The sequence below is a fragment of the Oreochromis aureus genome, linkage group 23 (assembly GCF_013358895.1).
Source record: "Oreochromis aureus strain Israel breed Guangdong linkage group 23, ZZ_aureus, whole genome shotgun sequence".
NCBI classification, from domain to species: Eukaryota; Metazoa; Chordata; class Actinopteri; order Cichliformes; family Cichlidae; genus Oreochromis; species Oreochromis aureus.
Window position 1 is genome coordinate 2,118,038 of NC_052963.1, and position 20,253 is coordinate 2,138,290.

Sequence of the window (20,253 nt, forward strand, 5' to 3'; positions counted from 1 at the left end):
GTAGGGCGTTCAGGAGACCTCCCTGCTCTTAGGTGATACACTGGGTCTATACTGTTTCCCTGCCATCCCTGGGCTAGCTGGACAATCTCCCTTCTGAAGCAATCTTTCTTGTGGCTGTCTTTAGAAAATGACACCTAGGAGTCTGTCTTTGCCCTCCCAGTATGTGCCAGGAAAAAGAGTAAAATGCAGCCACCTGCAGGTCTGCTCTTTCCCTGGTTCTCCATGGTAACACACTGGTTGTTAATGGAGTGTCTCCACAAAGTGTCACCAGCTCTAGGAAAGAGCTGTTCATATACTAATTAAACTGTGCAGTATCATGAAATTACTGAGTGCATTATGGGTAACAACTAAATGGTGACATTTATTATTTATATTAAATACAGAATGGAGACATTTAAATTTCAAAGTCAAGAGAAAACAGTATTTCAAATATTACATAGTTTCAGCAGATGAGCTGAAGGTACTACAGGTACTACCAGTCAAAGGTTTGGACACACCTTCTCATTTAATGTTTTTTCTTTATTTCCATGACTAAACCATAGAATCTACTGTGTAAATACACAGTAGATTCTCACTGAAGGCATCAAAACTATGAATGAACACATGAAGAATTATGTAATAAACAAAAATGTGTGAAATAACTCAAAACGTGTTATATTTCAGATTCTTTTAACAGCCAGCCTTTGCTTTGATTACTGTTTTGCTCACTCTTGGCGTTCTCTCCATGAGCTTCATGAGGTCGTCACATGAAATGGTTTCCAACAGTCTTGAAGGAGTTCCCAGAGATGCTGAGCACCTGTTGGTCCTTTGCCTTCACTCTGCGCTCCATCTCATCCCAAACCATCTCCACTGGGTTCAGGTCAGGTGACTGTGGAGGCCAGGCCATCTGGTGCAGCACTCCATCACTCTCCTTCTTGGTCAGATAGCCCTGACACAGCCTGGAGGTGTGTTTGGGATCATTGTGCTGTTGAAAAATAGATGATGGGATGGCATGTGGCTGCAGGATGCTGTGGTAGCCATGCTGGTTCAGTGTGCCTTCAGTTTTAAATAAATCCCCAACAGTGTCACCAGCAAAGCCCTCCTCCATGCTTCACAGTGGGAATCATGCATGTGGAGACCATACGTTGACCTTTTCTCCGTCACACAAGGACACGGTGGGAGGAACCAAAGTTCTCAAATTTGGACTCACAGACCAAAGCACAGATGGTCTAATGTCCATCCTTGTGTTTCTTGGCCCAAACAAATCTCTTCTGCTTGTTGCTTTTCCTTAGTCGTAGTTTCTTAGCAGCTGTTTGACCATAAAGGCCTGATTCACACAGTCTCCTCTGAACATGTAGAGATGTGTCTGCTACTGGAGCTCTGTGTGGCATTTATCTGGGCTGTAATCTGAGGAGCTATTAACTTGTGATTTCTGAGGCTGGTGACTCAGATGAATGTATCCTCAGCAGCAGAGGGGACTCCTGGTCCTCATGTGAGACAGTTTCATCGTAGTCTCGATGGTTTCTGCGACTGCACTTGGAGATACATTCAAAGTTTCAGTCATTTTCCAGACTGACTGAGCTTCAGTTCTTACAGTAATGATGGGCTGTTGTTTCTCTTTACTTAGCTGATTGGTTCTTCCCATAATAACAACTCTGTTGCTTGTGAAGCTTGCACACAAGAATTTCACTCGCATGTACTGTACCAGTGTACCTGCACATGTGATGTGACAATAAAGGTGATTTGATTTGATTTGATTTGATTTTAATATGAATTCTAACAGTTGTCAAATAGAGCTGTCAGCTGTGCACCAACCTGACTGCTACACAACACACCTGATGGTCCCAACCTCATTAAGAAGGCAAGAAACTCCACCAATGAACCCTGACAGGCACACCTGTGAGGTGAAACCATGTCAGGTGACGACATCATGAGGCTCACTGAGAGAAGGCCGAGGGTTTGCAGCGCTGACAACAAAGCAAAGGGCGGCTACTTTCAGGAATCTAAACCATATTTAGAAGCATTTATCAATGTTTTCTTTGCTACATAATTCCATATATCTTGCTTCATGTATTTGATGTCTTCAGTTTGTATCTACAAAGTATAAAATAGTAAAAATAATGAAAAACCATTAAATGAGAAGGTGTGTCCAAACTTTGACTGGTAGTTTACCTGGTAATGCTGAGCAGTCACTTGTTTCAGGTGCTTATAAGAGTCAAGACTGGTGTCAGGCAGGATGGCCTCTTGGCTCTATGACTCCTTCACCTGTACTTTCTTCTTCCCCCAGAGCTCTAGGATTTACCAGACCACCATGGTCTTCCACTACATAGTGGTGCCATAGTGTTATGTCTTCATCAGTGCATGCAGAAAAATACTGATGGATGAACTAATACAATTGGGTTACTTAACACAAGGAACCCATAAATAAAAACATTATACATGTTTGCATATTAATAATAAGGAAAAAACAAGTTTTGACTCATTTAAAAGTCTTATTAATGACAAACATGTCAAATAAGATATATGCCTTTGAAAATGGGCAAGGTCTTTAATTCACTCTAACATTATATAACTGCATATATACAACATATATTTAACAGAAGATGTATTGGTTTTAGTGAGCAGTTGTTTGGTGTTTGACTACAACCGCAGGCTGTACATCACTGGCTCCTATTATGTTCAAGCTGCCTCGCATGGCAGCACAGGAGTCACCAAACAGTAAAAGCATGAATGCAGCAAATGAAATGAAATTGTTACTCATTCTTAACTGAGGGTATATGCTTGTTTTTCTTTTTCTTCTTTTCTTGTGTGTATGTGATAAATCGACAGAGTTTATATTACTTGCACTAATGGGGTATTTTATGATGTGTGTTTGGGGGATAGGGTGTGTTTGTGTTTTTCAAAAAAGTCCTTCAGATGGCTCGAGCTGAGCGGAGTATGCATCCATAGCTCTCCTTGATAGAAGCACACAGGAGATTCTGAACATTGTTCTGACTCGTAATGATTATATGAAATACATCTTATGAATATCAATGAAGCCGCAGTCTGTCATTTGCATTTCAATCATCATAAAATGATCCAGTCAGGTACTCTCTACTCCTGTGGCTATCACAGGAAGTTGAAAAAACATAAAACAATAGAACTGCAACATACAGCTGCAAGAAAAAGTAAACCTTTTAGAAGTGTCAGGATTTCTGCATTGATTATTAATAAAATTCTTATGAGTTTAAGTCATAACAATAAAGCACACAATCTGACAAAGCTAATAACACTTTTTTTTTTTCTACAAAATCTCCACTTTACAGAAACAAACACTATCTTTCTTGAACACAATGAGTAATCAGTAATGGATTACAGGCTGGAAGAAGTAAACATGTCACTTCTCCAGAAGCTACTTGGAGTCAGCTAACTTTAGACCACCAAAGAAATCTGTGCTGCCAGAATCAAACAGAAGCTGCACACCAACAACAAAATATCACCACAAATTTAAAGAAAGGTGGAGGGAGCATCGGGGTTTGAGGCTGCTTTGGTTTGCAATAAGTGAAGGAACAATGAATGAAAATGCTACCCACAGCTAGCTGCCTCATTTTAGACAGAAGATCGCTAGTAGATGTTGCATGAAGGAACAAGACAATAAGCGAGCATGTCACACCCAGGAAAAAGAGAAAAAATACATTTTTCAAAGAAAATTCTAAGCTTTTTAATGAAGACATCCAATAAATCTGGACAATCTGAAATCTTCGAAGGACAAATGATCTTAAATCCCTCTTCACTGTAAAAGTGTCTTAAGCAACAGGGAACGTGTGAAAGAGGCCAACGCTCCTAAAACACATGCTATGAAACTTTCAGCAAAATTTCAGCAATCACTCTCCTGTGCTAAGGACAGACAGACAGATAGATAGAGTGATAGAGTGATAGATAGATAGATAGATAGATAGATAGATAGCCTTTTCATGCCCCATATTACTTGTGAATTATTCGGCCCTAATGTCTGTTTTGCCCTATCCACCTTGCCTACTAACATTAAAATATTGGTTTTAAACAAGAGAAAGAAACTCAAATATGCTGTGATGTGAGGAATGTCTCTATTTTCTCCTTCTTATGTTACACAAACATGACGAGCAACTTAAGTTGTTAGCTTTTTAAATTATGTGTTTTTCTGAAGTATCCTTTACCAAGATGATGATGTTTACACCTGTGCTCTTCATCTCAAAAGTCATTTCAATATAGTACTAAGATTTCATAACATTTCATATAAATGAAATAAAATGGGGTTTTTTTGTGCGGATCAATAACTATTGACTGTGCGCTCTGGTTAACACTAGAAGCACCAAGAGGCTAACTCTGATCCCTTGGCGAGTCAGTGTATTAAAATGTAACTCCATCATCTCTGTTTTTCATAACTTGTCTGAAAATTGGTTTAATCATCATAGAGTGATTTTTGGAGTGTGTTGGATCTCGATGCACGGCCACAGTATCCTAGAGAAAGCAGACTGTGATCATTTTAATTTTGTAAAGAAACATTTCTCTAGGAAAAAAGAACCCAATCTGATTTTTCATCAGCTTTTAATCGACAACATTAACTCTTAATTTCTTCTTCCTGATGAAGGCAGGCCCTTGCAACGGGGTGCAATGGTTTAAATAGCAGGAGGCTGGAATTTGCAAGAACTCTTGTAATGGTACCTTAACAGTGCTGAAACACTTGTGTGGGTTAGGGACTTTCTTCATAGCCAAGGCACTTAAGGGCCTGACTGTCTGATTTTTTACATTAACTGTGGGTAACCCCCTCTAGCAAATTCTGCCAATTTATGGACAGACTGATAGAAAATGTGCATAAAGGGGTCGAGATGTTTGCAAGAAAGTACTCATACTTAACTGTATGAATACTTTCTTTCCACAGCAGGATATCCTAAGTCCTCAAGATTTCAGACAAAGCACGCTGTAATGAGCCCAGACTGATTCCAGACAGGAACCATGTTGCTAGCAGGTTGCCAAAGACCTAAAACTTCCCTTACAGTACTCGACTAAAAACACACAAGTAATAAACCTTTTCCTGTTCCAGTTTAGTGGCAATGTGAGAAAGTATCCAAATTATGTAACCGATCTAACGTAAACATAACCTGCAAATGTAGGGAAAAGACCACCTGCTTTGAGCAGCATGTGAAAATGCACTGACACTTTGTGTTTGCCAAGCTCACCCCTGTCCCATCAGGGGTGCAAAACATGAACTACCTACAGAAGCTACTGTGTGATAAACTCACACTCCACACTATCACATGTGGTAACATGGTGGCAGAACAACCACTGGCTAAGCATGAGTCAGGTCCATCTCTGTTTGCTTATTCTACCATCACAGAAGAGCCCTTTGCATCTTGGCCCCTGCGGACACCAGAGACACAATGAACTAAAAACAAGTTAAAGTAGGCCTAAGCGTGCAGCTCATGCCATCAACATGCAACAGAAAAACAACATTCTCTAAGAAAGATGATGCTGTCAAGCACATGAGAGAGAGAGAGGTATATAGGATGAAAAAGACTTTCTTTTTCTTTTTCACCAACAACATGCACCGTCCTGGAAAGATGAATATGGCCAACTTTCCCAATCAGTGCCAAAAAAATATTCAGTGAGATTGCCATAATCCTCAAACAGTTTACACCTGCCACGGCCATTTTTTCCTTCTGCTAAAAGAGGCTGAAGGACGACATCTTCTGCTTTACACCAGAGTGAATCAAAGCTTTGCCAAACCGAACTCTTGGTGTTTGAAGAATGTATTTCTTTAGAGAATCATATGATTATCAATTATAATCAATAATACCTGTGCAGACATGAGCAGCTTGAAAATGCAAAACATATGTTTCACCTAATGTTCACACATAACATTTTAACACATCTATTTTCTGGGTGTGTCTATGTTTTTATGGACCCTTTTGCACCAGGTTCACCACTTCATTGTGTGGCTCATGAATGACAACACATACAAGGTCATCCCTTTTTAAACCAGCAGCCTGTGTGGAACTGCGATCTGCTGCTGTTACAGAGCCAGCGTGTATGCCACAGAGCCACTGAAACCACAGCATTAGCAGCGATGTAGCTGTAAATATCCACGCAAGAGACAAACCCCACTCAACCTTCCACTCTAACACCCCAACCGCCTTTTTTTCTTGTTTTTTTTCCCTCCCTTTTTCTCAAAATCCACGTACAGATATCCACACCACCATCTTGTGGTTGCTTCGATAGAGATGCACGCAGAGAAGTCCTGCTGGAAGATGCCCGTCTTTGTTGCATCCCATACACACAAGAGTTTTGGAAAAACGCGAGTGTGTTGCGTGTTGAAACGTTTTGCCACCTAGAGGGAAAAACGTTTTTAAGCTGGTGGAATACATCCGCCTATCCTGTCGGCGCTGTCGCAATAAAGGTAACCGAGCTGTTCCTCGGGCGCAGTTTGGTTTAAGACACGATTCCAAGTCTGCGTGTCTACACAGAAATACACAAATAAACAAAAGTGCAGTTCGGGATTTAAGATGTATGTTTATCATCTTCTGCATCAACCGACATCTTTACTGCAGCAAATCGTTTCTCTAATCAACACGTTCACGTGAACTGGAGTCTAATGAAAGTGCGCAAGAACAAGCCTGTCGTGCTGCGGGGTTTTCAGGTGAAAACATCGCCATGCCAGACTTCTAACAGTTTTTCCAACTGTAAAAAGGAAAAGCCTGATTCTATTACGGTTACCAGTGTCTGGAAGAATTCCCTTTGGACTGTGCTATGTTGCGAGACAGCAGAGGAGGGGGTCAGCCCATGGAAACGCACAGACCTTCTCCCCTTCTCTATAAATCTACACTGTTATTTCTCGCTTGGGGAAAACTGTGAGGCTCGCCATGACATCCCGCCGGCAGCGCACTTACCTCAGCCTGTATCACCACCGTCTGACTTAAATGTAAATCCCGACTTCAGGCGAAACACACACCACATAAGAAAAACGCAATAAAGTCCACGTCCAACCCGCTGCTCTGCAAATCCAAAGTAAGACGCGCAGTCTTTGCGTTCTGAAGACAGTTCAACTGTACGTCCAGCATGTGTCTTTGAGACAGACTGAATGTGTGTTTGTGTGCGTGTGTGCGTGTGTGTGTGTGTGTGTGGAGGGGGGAGAATAGAGATGCGGCTTTATCAGCACAGAAGATGTTTCAATGAGTCACTGCAGAGGCACTGGAAACGGTGCTGAATCTAATTGCTCTCACAGACCGAGTGTATTGCGCGGACAAGATTAGTGATAGAGAAACCAGGTCTCTCTCTCTCTCTCTCTCGCTTGCCATTGGACTACACCGACTGAAATATACTAAGCCTGCAGCCAATGGATTGCCGCATTCTCTCCATCACCCTTAACCAGCCGCTGAGTTGTGGCAGCTCTGGCATGGAGCATGGCACCAGCTACTCTTCAAACCCGGTTCTGGGTGCTAACGTCACTGCACAATTGCTCACAATCACAAGGCAGGTTTTGCAGTCATGCAAAGGAAAAACTTTGTTTTCCTATTCTTGTCATAATCTGACAGGTTAGCCGGATACTGAAATCATGTCAGAGAAACAAGACGTAGTGAATTTAACAATAACAACGAAATGTACGAAACATATAGTCAAGTGAAATAAAGATGCAATATATTTTTTGTTGGTTTAGTATGTGGGGAGTAGTGAAGCACACATGTGCAAGTGTGTATTGTCCAGTGCATAAAAGCAATGTACAAATCAATGTATCTGTGTGTGTGTGTGTGTGTGTGTGTGCACATGTGTGTAGTTTCTATTGGTTTTTATTTTAAATCTGTTCATGTGTGAGTGACAAACTGCTGAAACATGGTCCTGGAGACCCTCCCCCAACTGTGTTGAGTCCTTTGGAGGGATTTGTGTTTCTGTCTGAACAGATTTTGTTTTCATTTGTATTGTTGTTATGGTAAATAACATGTCTGTGGTCCAAGTATTCCTGTAATGACGTAGTAATAACTAGTGAGTGCTGGTGGGCCTGAACTTCAACATGTTGTCAGGCATTGTGGGTGAGGGGATCCCATTCCTTTGAGGTGCAATGTACAATGTATAAATATATATATTTACATGTAGAATATATATATTTTTTTCATGTATAAATATATATATGTTTATATGTACATGTACATGTAAAAAAGCTACCTTGTCTTCATGTCAGTGGCTTCTATCTGACCACAGGCAGGGCGTATGTGTTGGCAGCCTGGGTCTTCTTCTTTCCGTTCAGCTGACTCCTCAGGACTTGCCTGACCCTCTGCTGGTACGTGGTGGTTGCATCTTTCCTAGCGGCCTCTTCATGATGTTGTAGCTGTCCTTGATGTCTGCAGTGTTGCCTTCTGGTACTGTAATCCCCTGATGTCTGACTACCTCCCCACTCTTTGTTACCATTCGACTACACTTCACAGTCCGTATGACATTCCGATGTCGTTCCTGTAGTTCCTGGTGGTGTGGATCAGTGAATTGATGTCTTATTTACTCCTGCCATACAGCTTGATGTCATGCATGTAGAGGAGAAGGCTAACTGCTGCACTCTGTAGTCAGTCTTGTCAGTGATCTCACTGAGGGGGTTCAGGCCTATGCAGAACAGCAGCGGGGACAGAGCATCTCCTTGGTAGATCCTCCTTGATGGTGACTCGTGCTACAGATTTGATAGGTCATAGGTCCCACATACTCTTCATGTAACCCCTTCTGCTGTGGTTCCTTGCATAGTAACATTCCAACAACACCCTGTTCTCATCTCTTGCTACTGTTCCAGTCACAACGTCCAAGCCGTTATGGCTTCAGTTATGTCTCTGTTGCTCATCCGAGGTAGGCTTGGTTAGCATGGGGGGGTCTAGCCTAGGGACCCTTACTGTCGAACCCCTGACCTGAAGTTCCAAAGGTCTTTTCACTATGCTATCCAGCTGTTATACAAAAATGAATCATCTTAATTTTGTTATGTTTTGGAACATTACAAATGTATGACCAAGTGAAGATAAAAGGTGACTTCAGTGACTGAAGTCAGGATTAGACAAGGGTTTAACCTTGTACCACTCATTTACTAATATGAGAGTTTTGTAGTATGATGGGATTCAAAGCCAACAGCCTTTATGTCTTCTCAATCAGTATGTAACAACACAGTGTTACTTATTAAAAATGGTGAATGGACTGCTACTTATCTATCGAATTCTGTTTGTCTATGGATTTAAAGTACTTTCAACTGCAAGTTTCATTTACCCAGTCAAACACACATTCATAGTTTTATCTAGTCACATACACATTGACATGCCAATGGGCGCGTAGGGGGTAACTCAGGGTTCAGTAACTTTAGCATACATACTGAAGGAATATGGGATTGAACCAGGTGGAAGATGACCTGCTCTGCCCCCCTGAGCCACAGTCGCCAATATCATAGCAGAGGTGTGGGACTGTAAGTCGCTTTGGCATTTTTAAACAAATCGTCTTCTAAACAAAGAACAGCTACAAACATTGTGTATTGTTTCAGGAATAAACAAATAATTGGGTGTTAGCATGCTAAACATGCAGGACTCGTTGGGGTGGTACTAATCAAAATGCTTTTAATGACACCTTCCAAAACACATCTTTATAAAATGAGGACTCAGAAAACCTGGTATGTAAGCAGAAGTCAATACGGTAATGGGATTTTCCATTTTTAAAGACGCCTTTAGGTAAACAACTTATAAATGTAATGCTGCAGTTCTTTGTTGGATTTTTAAAAACATCAATACTCTGTTCTCACATGCATTGACTGTAATATCATCCAAGGAGCTGTGCAATGTGTGATGTAGAAAGATGGCAGTATTTTCATTTCTCCTTTTAAAAATTCAAAATATGTTGTGTACATGTTCTCTAATTTCATGTGATCAGCACACAGCAGACTAAACTGCCTATAACCAAGATTACCTGGTTTGATTTGCAGTCACTGTCTGTTCTAGAGTCGGAGCAAACTTAAAACATTGCCACACTATGCTTCCCAAAGTATGCCTGCATCAATATATACTGCCAGTTATAAAGTGTTGGTTGTCTGGGGAAAACTATAGAGGATGAGTAATTCTTTTATAGGTGGTCGAATGACTCCCCAGATGACAGGACCCATGATAAGCTATTGATGTTTAAGGGACGTTCAAGTTTGTGGTGTGAATGGTGGCAAAATGAGAGTAATCATTTATTACTCAGCTGCAAATCAGGCTTCAACACCAGCTGTCCTGAGTCAGTGTTGGCTGAAGCATATCAAAAGGTTCATCAGACTTCACAAATAATAGGTGTGAAATTTCACAATATAGGCAGAGGTTCATGAAAAAGAGAGAGTCATCTGCACTGAAATTTCAGTTCATGTGCATTACAAACTACACGAACAGTCTAAGGAGCTTGGAAAGAAAAGCATCTGGACTTCTTTAAGTTTCCTTGAAGACGTTTCATCCGAGGAGCTTCTTCAGTGCTAAGAGCGATTGGTGGAGGTAGACGATCAATACGGGGTCCATGACCCTCTTGGGGACACTCCCATAGGGCTGAAAATCTGGGACTCTCCACCAGAAGAAGCTTCTCTCCTGTAGTGAGCTCCAATAGATCTGTTTTCTTTGTTTACAGGCTTATTGTTCTGAGGTTTATGGCATTTTGCTGATTCAGCCATCTGCTTCAAACATTATTTAAATATTCCTGGTTTTTTAATTTTAAAGTTAAAAACGTTTTTGTTTAATGAGACTTTCTGTTGATCTTCTTTTGTTATTTAGGTTTTTATTTACCTTCAATTTGTTTCAGCATAATTCTATATCAATATTGTGTTTTTCTTTTATTGTTGTGCAGCACTTTGTGACCTTTATGTCTGTGAAAAATGTTATATAGATTAATCTTATTTATTTTACTTACTTTCTTACCAACCCTTAAATAGTAAAAAGCAGGTTCATTTTTCCTGACTTGTGTCAGGATACTGTTTCATTGGGAGCTCAGCACTTGATTCTAATACACTATATCATTCAAAATTCATTAACATCTCTTTCCTAACTACTTGGAATAACTTCTTTGATGTAATTTCTTTGGAGTCAGTGTCAAAGAATGTTTGCAACATAAACATACTTTAGTCAAATACAAATTTTATTTGAGCTCAACAAAGAAAGGGCAGGCAGATGGATGATATCATTTTCTTTAAACGTCTACATTTAAATATAGATACTTATTAAAATCCTAGACATAGATGCTAAAGCATTTAAAGTTTCAGTAGGATTCCTTGTGATTTCAAGGTCAAGTTAGTTTAAAGTCATGATGAATATCAGTGTTTCTCGTCATCATGTTAGTGAAAAACAGGAAAAAACAGTGCAGTCATAGCCTGCAGACCAGGCAGGCTGAGAAATGCACAGAAGGCAGACTTCCTTTGATATCATCATCATTTATTCCCTCTCCCCACATCATAACCCTCAGCGGTCGGGGGTATCCTCCATGCCTCTGAAGTATATCAGCTTCAGTCAGCAGCTTGGCCCAGATTGACCGGATGACTTTCATGAGGCTGATGAAGGGATGTCACTGCTGCCTGAGTGAAGCCAAATCAAATGTTCAGTAGGATTACAATACCACCTGCAACCTGTGGCAGTGGACCTCTGAATCTGACACGCACCATCTTTCTTCCTCTGGCTCTATGTGAAGACACAAGCACTGAAACTCAGAGGTGTAAAGTGTGTTATTCTGCTGCAGCTGCATTCCAGATCATTGTTGTAAAATAGAAACAAATGTCTGAATAATTAAATAAGAGTTTTCAACACTTAAAATGGCTCTTTTTCTCCAATTCAGCATGATTAGAAAAATGTGTCATTTTCAGCTCAGGATGAAACAAATCATGTGATCATGACATCATCTGAAGCGTTGATATCATTTCATCGTTGTCACCTTAAATGATATCAACCAATTACTTAATGACAAATCATTTATGTCACTGAATATTATATTTAACTGACTTTACTTTTGTTTATATATATATGTGTGTGTGTGTGCGCGCGCGCGCACATGTGTAAAACCAGACTGACCTAGTCATTCTCATTTGATATACTTTGTATGATTTCTGCAAACCCTTTCATGTGGCTGAATTAAACAGTTGTGCAAAGAGCAGTTGGCCTTTCTTACATGGTGAAAAACTCCTTGCTCAGTATAGCAAACACTTGATTGCAGTAGCAGTGTTTGTCAAAAGAGAGAGCACCAGTCCACAGTGTGTTTGTCCTGCCTCCATCCTCTCACCCCCAACCAGTCACATCAAGACCCTGTGTGAGCCTCCCTGAGCCTGGTTGTGCTGGAGGCTTCTTTCCTGTTACCAAGTGCTTGTTCAGAGAGGGTCGTTTGATTTTTGGGATTTTCTCTGTCTCATTGTAGGGTCTACCTTACAATATAAAGCGCACCGAGGAGACCGTTGGAGTGGTTTGCCTTTAATAACAGCTTTTTTTTAAAGAAAGCTGTTACTATGCCTTATGGTATAGAGTGTGTTATAAATAAAATATAATGCACTGTAAAAGCAAAAGACAACTCTGTCTCTCTCTCTATCAAAACACAGACACATAAATATTCAGAGCTGTGGAAAAGTATTTCACTGTTGCTTAATCCTTATTTTTTTGCCTATTTGTTAAACTTACATGTTTCAAAGTATCAACCACATTTTAAAATGAGATAACCTGAATTAAGGCAAAAAGCTAATTGTAAAAATTTTCATTGATTAAGGACAAAATGTAGCCAAACTATCTGGCTCTCTGTCAAAAAGTAATTGCCTCCTCAAGCCAATAACTGCTCGTGCCACTATGTGCAGCAAGAACTGGGATGAACTAAAGAAGCCACCAGGAGAAATAAGAGCGCTGTAGCAAAGCGTTCTAGCTCGTCAGTCTCACCCTATTTAGGCCCAACATGCCAGTTATTAGTGTTACTGTTAATTAACACTGCTTATTTCCAAAGTGCAAATCAGTTTTGCAGTTACTGTGTGCAGATAGAACAGGACTGTACGTTATAGGTGTAGAGTAGCTGTCCAGGTGAAGATGTTATGATATTATGCACCTTCAGATTAACCCAGGTTAAAGTTATAGATTTAACTTTACCCCCCCCAACAGTTGCATAGCAACAACTGGAATTTTACGTAGCCTAATGCCTGTTCTCAGTCTTGCACCTTTTTTCACACCATCCTATTATTTCTGCTGCTGGCGTGCTACACACTCATAGCCTAAAGTAGTCCTCATAAGGGCTTGCTGTTTATTCAGCAGTGATGTTCTAGTTGCTCCCCATACATGTTCTGAATCCTGAAAACACTGTTGACATTTTAGCACTCGTCCTTTAATTGGTGAGTGACTGTCTGCTGGTCAGCATTTCATTAAAACAGACTCAGAGAACTCTCCACTGTTTGACCACACAGTACATATCTTTGCGTCTTTTGTCCTGCTGTAGTTCAGCACCTATTTATACAATCTGCTTAATCCAATCACTTTGTAACACTGTGTTATGGTTCCTTATTGCCCTGGTGGTTTGTACCCTCACTACATGTTACAGTGTGCAGTTTGTCTCAGCAGCTCCTATCTGTGTATCACTGTTGCTCACTCTCTCTTTCATGCACACACATGCTTCTGGTCATTTCTAGAGTGACATAGGATCCATTGTTTTATTCTTTCTCTATGAAATCTGCTTTAAAAGAGTGCTGAAATGCTATTCTAAGTAGAACTGAACTGGTAAAAATAAAAGTTTCCTTCTGCTTCCCAACCATCATTTCTTGGTCCAGTGTGGCTCTGGGTGTACAAGAAAATGACACAACAGCAGTAAGTTATTACACGTACTGTAAAGGCAAAATATGGTATATGTACACTGGGTACAGTATATGTCCAGTAGTGGATTATGTGTGTATGGATGAGTGGATGTGAAGCCATGTGCTCTCTTATAGAATGAACTGACTGTCAGGCCTGTAGACTAAACAGCAGCATCACAAGACGAGGGCAAGAAGTGTGGCAGTTAATACTTCACAAAGGACAAGCTTGCCTCTGATGATTTAGACAAATAGTGGCACTAGCCACATGCCGAGAGACAGAGATGGTAGGATGTGGGGGAGGAGGGATCCGGAGACAGCAAGGACTCTTTCCTTTGTGCTTAAACACAGACAATTCCTGTCGCCTCAGGGTAGCAAACAGATACATAAAGGCAGTAAAGAGGCTAGTGAGGCATGACAATGGGATTCTTCAGGAGCAGCCAGCCTCTGGTGGCTCCACAACGCATGAAGACAAGGATGAGGCCCCTTCAGTGAATACTTAGCAACAAGTGCTGTGTATCTGCCTTCATTGGATTTTGACATGCTGTAGTCTCCTTGTTAATGCCACAGAGGCAAAGATGGCCAATTTAACCATAACGAAATAACTGGAAATATGTAACAGTCTCTAAGTACACCGGTGGTTCATACCAGTCACTACTCTGCTTAAAAGAGCTCCTGGGCCTCAAGATGTTGTAAACACAATGACTTTTTAACCCAAAGACTCGGCTTTCTAATTCTAAAGACATCACCTTAAAAACTCTTAGCTGCTCTGTAGTTTTTTTGTCAGTTTATCCAAATGAACATTTCCGCCGTACCAGTAAATGTCTGTGTCAGCAGAATTTTACTTTGTAGTACAGATCAACTAAGGTCACACTTTTTAAATTGCCTTATTTTTTCCCTCATTCTGGAGCCTTTGTACTGATTACGTAGAAACGATGTTGACATGAATTTTCTTAGGCTACAACTCACTTTTTTATAATCATCGTTAAATATAAATATCATGTAATATATTGCTATTTTAACAGAAAAACATACTGTTTGTGTCATGGTCCTGAGTCTGTCTACTCAGTGTTTTGTGTTTCTTTATATTATTTCCTGTGCTTGTTTATCCTGTTATCTTTGGTTGAGGTTTGCCATTTGTTAAGGTTTTGTTCTGTGCCTGTCTGCTCCCACTTCTGTGTTCCCTCCGTCTGTCTATGGTGTCACTGTGTCCGCTCGTGAGTCTGCCTGTCTAGTTCAGTGTCCTGTCTGGTTCTGTGTCTGTGTTTTGTTAAGGTTCAAAAATATAGGGAAGGAAACACAGGAGGAATGCAAGTAACCACACTGGTCCAAAGGGTAAAGACGATGATTTTAATGAAATGACACGCGTGGGAGAATGAGCGGACTCCGTAAGCAGACAGCCCCACAATCTCATCCTCCTAACATCAAAATACAGTTTTATATGCATCAGAGTATATTTAGTGACGCCCCCTCATTGCGTCATCACATACATCAGCTTCAAAACCACAAATGTTCTATTTGACAGCTTAAGGCACAATTAAAAGTACACTGGCTTCCATCTTCTCCCGGTGGTTTCCGTAAGCCAGCTCAGCTCTCGCATCGTGCATCTACTGCTTCATCAGTCAACTCTCACCTACACCCTAACAGTGTGTGTGTGTATGTCTCTCTGGCGTGCACAGAGTGTGCATCTGCTTTCTGAACCTTAGTTGACCTCACGTAGGCAACCAGGCTAAGGCCATCCTGTGTTGTGATGATCTTAACTTCTATGTAAAATGTATAAACTCATTATACAAACCCAGACTCTGGTTTTGGTTTCACTTTTGCAAAAGCACACCGTTTCCTGTCAGCCTGCAATCAGCTTCTCCCCACTGAAGACTATGTGTAAGAATATAAAACATTCAGAAACCTTTAAATTATAGATTCAACTGATTATAACTGAACCTGTAATAAAGACTAATATAATACCAATATATTTTGAACATCTGAGTGCATCTGAATGCAACATCCCTATTAACATGAAATGTTAATGATGATTATAAAATAGCAGCAACTAATAGCAGGACAATATTTCTATTCCTGACACTCCCTCTCTTGACCTCTTGACCACAAGAGGTCACCATACTGTGTGTTGGGTCACTCCTTGGCCCATTCAACTGCTTCCCTGTCCACCCCTGACGTCATGGACATTTAGGATCACTGTTCTTAGCTCTGACTCTCTCTTGGCATCCTGTGACTTAACAAATCAGACAACCTCATGTCATCTAGGTGGTCTTAGTTATAAAATGCCCTCTCCCACTTGAGAACACTTCATGCTTAAGTGGTCTCTGCTCCTCTTCTGGGTCCCACTCTCTTCTGGGCCTCCTGCAAAGGAAACAAAACACTTTCTCCCTACTATGCTCTAAGTTACTCTATTCCTCGATTGTTCTCAAAACATGAACCTAATTTCGTATTTGGTTTTTGACTTTTATTCCTATATAATCTTAAACATCACTCATCTCAATCTACAGCTTTCTAACAGTCTTACAGCACTGCTGTCATACGTTTCCTGTTTTTCCTTATCTGATCATCAACATCCTGTACACAAAACTGCCACTGCTGCAAGGGCCTCTCATCTAAAGTCACCTTTCACAAGCAAAATCATCATAAAATCATTATAAGGGCTTATTCTACTGAAAGGATCAAAGAAAAACAACCATTTTAATCAACTAAGTTTAAGCATATAATCAATTACTCCTAAATAACTTTCATCATAGCTAAAAGCTGAACTCTAACAGTATTTTGAACTCCCATTTCCTGGGTGATAACCTGTTTGAATATATCATTTTATTTCATTTTGCTGCTTTTAATGTAATGGTACATTCTAATTATATTTTATCAGTCATTATATTTTATCAGTTTTAACCAAAATACATAAGCTTTTCCCCTTTGGACCTGGTTTAAAGCAGCAAAACTTGATCCCTTCAACAAGTATTTGTTATCCTGTAACTGCATTTTATATAAGAGGACTAATTTAGAACTGCATGTGTTATCTCCATATTTTACATGTCACCCAATTTAGTTACAAACGAAACTCCTATTCAGTTAAATGCTAAATGGATTTCAGGCCTTTTGCCTGGAATCAATACTGTCATGTGTCTTAATGAACTCTATATGTCTGTAAGCGTGTGCAATCCTTCAATAACTCAGGTCATTCTCACAGTAGATTGGCCAATCATAACGTTAACCAAAAGTTTGTGACCCTCAAGAGACGACTCTCTGAGCCACAACTCCATCAAAGGCCCAAAATGCAATGTGTATGAAAAAAATCATTTCTACATATATAATCTCCAATATTATTCATTTGAGTCAGCGAGACTTTTAACATCCTCATAAAAAGCTCTCCTCTACCCTAAAAATAAATCTATTTACTACATTATAACAACATTCTAACATTATGTCACTGTTACAACTTATCCTAAAAATCAAAAAGAAATCCCACATTTTCTACTCATAAAATCTTCACTATTTTCCCCAAAGCATATCCTTCATTCCCACAATTTCCCCTTTAAATTTGGTGTACAACTTCTTATTAACCCCAGCAATTTATCTTCTAAACAGAATTCGGTTCATTTTACTCCTTTCTTTAGAATTAACAATCTCTGCCTCAGTTTTACCATCTCTAAATTATCAAACAACCCCGATCATTATAAAATCCTAGTAAAACCCTTTCAAATTAAACAAATTAAATCTTAAATCCCTCTCTTTTTTTGACACATCTCATGTGGCAAAAACTCAACATCTTTCACCCAAGCTTAACAAATCAAAAGGAAAAAGGTTAGTCATTTCATTTCCCAGAACAGCTCAGCAATTCTCCTCTCCGGTGTTTTGCTCCAGCCCTGAAAACCTGTGTTTAAGGAACAAAATCAATTCAATCATCATGTCAAATCCTCCAACTCGTTGCTCCATGCAAAGTCTGGATCCTTGGAATTTCCTGAAAACAAAACCTTTACTCAACTCTCCCCTATATGATCCAATCTGTGTCATGACACAAAATAAACTTAAACAGAACAGTTATTAATCATGTGTTACCTCAGTTAATGGTAACTTAAGTTACATCAATGTTTCCTTTTAGCATTTTATAATGTATCAATATGGTCTAACCCAAATCAACAAAGCAGAAATTCACCCAAAGGAACATCAGCATCCCCAGATTTAAGTCTTCCACTTCTCCTGTTTGTCAACCTTTTATTTATTTCCCCTTGGTCCAACCACTCACATTCACTCACATGCATTCACACATGATATTTTTGCTGATCTGCAGCCTCCCGCGCACGTCATCAGATGCTCCACATCAGCAAAATGAGCTCAATCATTTGCATTTGTTTCGTTTCGTTTTCCTTTTTAGGAAAATAGTTCTCTATACTTTTGACTGGATTGAATCGATACAACCCATTTTTAGACAGAGACTCGCCGCCAATCAGTCTCTGATTGTAATCAATTATAATTCCGTAATGCCCACCTGATTTTCGTACTTGGTAATTTTGTCAGCGCCGTCCATTCACTCTCTTCCAGGCCTGCTTAGAACAAAAATGAAAAAGAGAGCTGATTATTAGCTCATCAAAGTACAAAACAAAATCACCTGACAGGTTTTTTCCTGAGTGCACTACTACAAAAAATTTTTGGGGCCCCTCTCAGACATATCCATGTCTTAATTAAACACCCTCTCTGGAAATAAAACAACGGCCTCAAAAATCTGAAACAATCTTAAATTTCACCCGTTCAACACACGAAAACCTCGTCAAAAGATCAAAGACCGTTTTCATTCAGCACAAGATAAAACCAATTTCAACAACGTATCATCCTTAAATTATAAATTTCCTGTCCAAATCTGCCCTCTGAACAGACCTGACCACCGTAATCAAATATCCTGATACTTTACCATTATATATTTCTCCCAATACTCTTCAACAGCCACTGCTCTCTCTTGAACTGAACCGAAAGCCTCCGACACACACGCACACAGGAAGTGTCTTTGTCACTCACTCACTCCAGCTAATTTGCATAAACCCACAGCTCAACAGCCAACTTAACAAGAGGAATACATGTTTAAACTTTATCACGTTATTGAATTATTTTCATTTTCTTTCTATACTAATCACTTACTTTGATAAATCAGTGCAAGAGCACTCCTGAGTCACTCTTATAGACACTTTTCTTTTGTTTTTCCATCTTTTTAAATCTTTCCATCAATTGTATTAACCATTCACACCATTTTAACCCTCATGAAATTAGCAGGCTGATTTAATTACGTATGTTTGTGTTCTTAGCCAGGTTTTAAGTCATTATCTGTTCATTAATCTTCATGAGCTTGTCTCTGTAAGGTTAGTGCATTTTCTGTTTGTATGTGTGGTTTTATAAATGTTTCTTTTGCAGTGTTTCAAACTCCTTTTGACAGGGTGTATTTTCTCTCTGGTTCATCACTGGTCATTGTTAATGACATTTCCCCCTCCGCCTGTGCCCAGTGGCCTTACCTGTTAAATCCGTCTCCTCCAGTGACTCCAAGGTCACTCCGGGACTTAGGTTCGAGCAATCGTGACTGCGCCTTGCCTTAGGTTGTCCCAGGGTTTCGAGGTGGGATCTTACCCGTCATGGGCTGTCCAGCCTTCCATGCCCGCCTACTACAGGAGCCAACTGGGCAAGAGTGTTATCAGGTCTAGGGGACACACTGGTTCTGGAAATTAAAGGAGTGTAAACTGCTTTCTTTATTAAACTTTCAACAATAATTTCACATGTAACAGTTTGTGTACGTGCATTTTCAATTCCTTAATGTAATTGTTAGTTCCTGTATTTATTTCTCTCAGTCTGTCTCTTTTCTAAACCCCGTAATTAATATAATTTTATTACTTTATTACTTTTTCTTAACACATGCATTCGCTTCATCTTCTTAGAATTTAACTCTGTCTATTTCTCTGGGTGCTCCCCTGACATCATCAGTCACACACACCTTCCTCTCACACACACTTTTAAATAGAGCTCTTCCAAACATCAGGACAACTAACACTTCTCCACGGACAGGACCATTCTTTAGGTCAGTTTTATAGCATCAGTCACCCAATAATCTCTTAACTGGGTTTCCCAAGTACATATACTTATGTATTTTCAATCGGAAAAAATACACTCAACCTGTCATAACATCTCTCATGGATTTCTTGAATTAAAAGCACTTTCAAACTTTAAAACATCCTACTTTTCCTCACACAAGAAATATATTTCACACTCCTTTATTCCATACACACCTTTAAAAGTTCTAACCTCTTTAGTCATTCAGTAATCGTCTCACACACTGCCTTTTCTCTCTCAAACTGCCATTTTCCACTCACTCAGACAAATCATGCAGAGTCACTCAAATCAAATACTGACAGCCTTCACACAGTTAAAATCACGCAAAATACGCTTTCATACGAGTATTTTGGACATGCCTTCCATGATCAGAAAGAGCAAGTCAAAGA

At 39.9% G+C, this 20,253-nt stretch overlaps 1 protein-coding gene across 1 annotated transcript in view; it reads right to left on the reverse strand.

Moving 5' to 3' along the window:
- nlgn4xa (neuroligin 4 X-linked a) overlaps positions 1-7,190 on the reverse strand; it is a 172,939-nt gene extending 165,749 nt beyond the window's left edge. The window contains exon 1 of the mRNA XM_039607350.1: positions 6,885-7,190. The gene's annotated coding sequence lies outside the window, so the exon portion shown is untranslated. The remainder of the gene's footprint in view (positions 1-6,884) is intronic.
- Between the last annotated feature and the right edge of the window lie 13,063 nt (positions 7,191-20,253).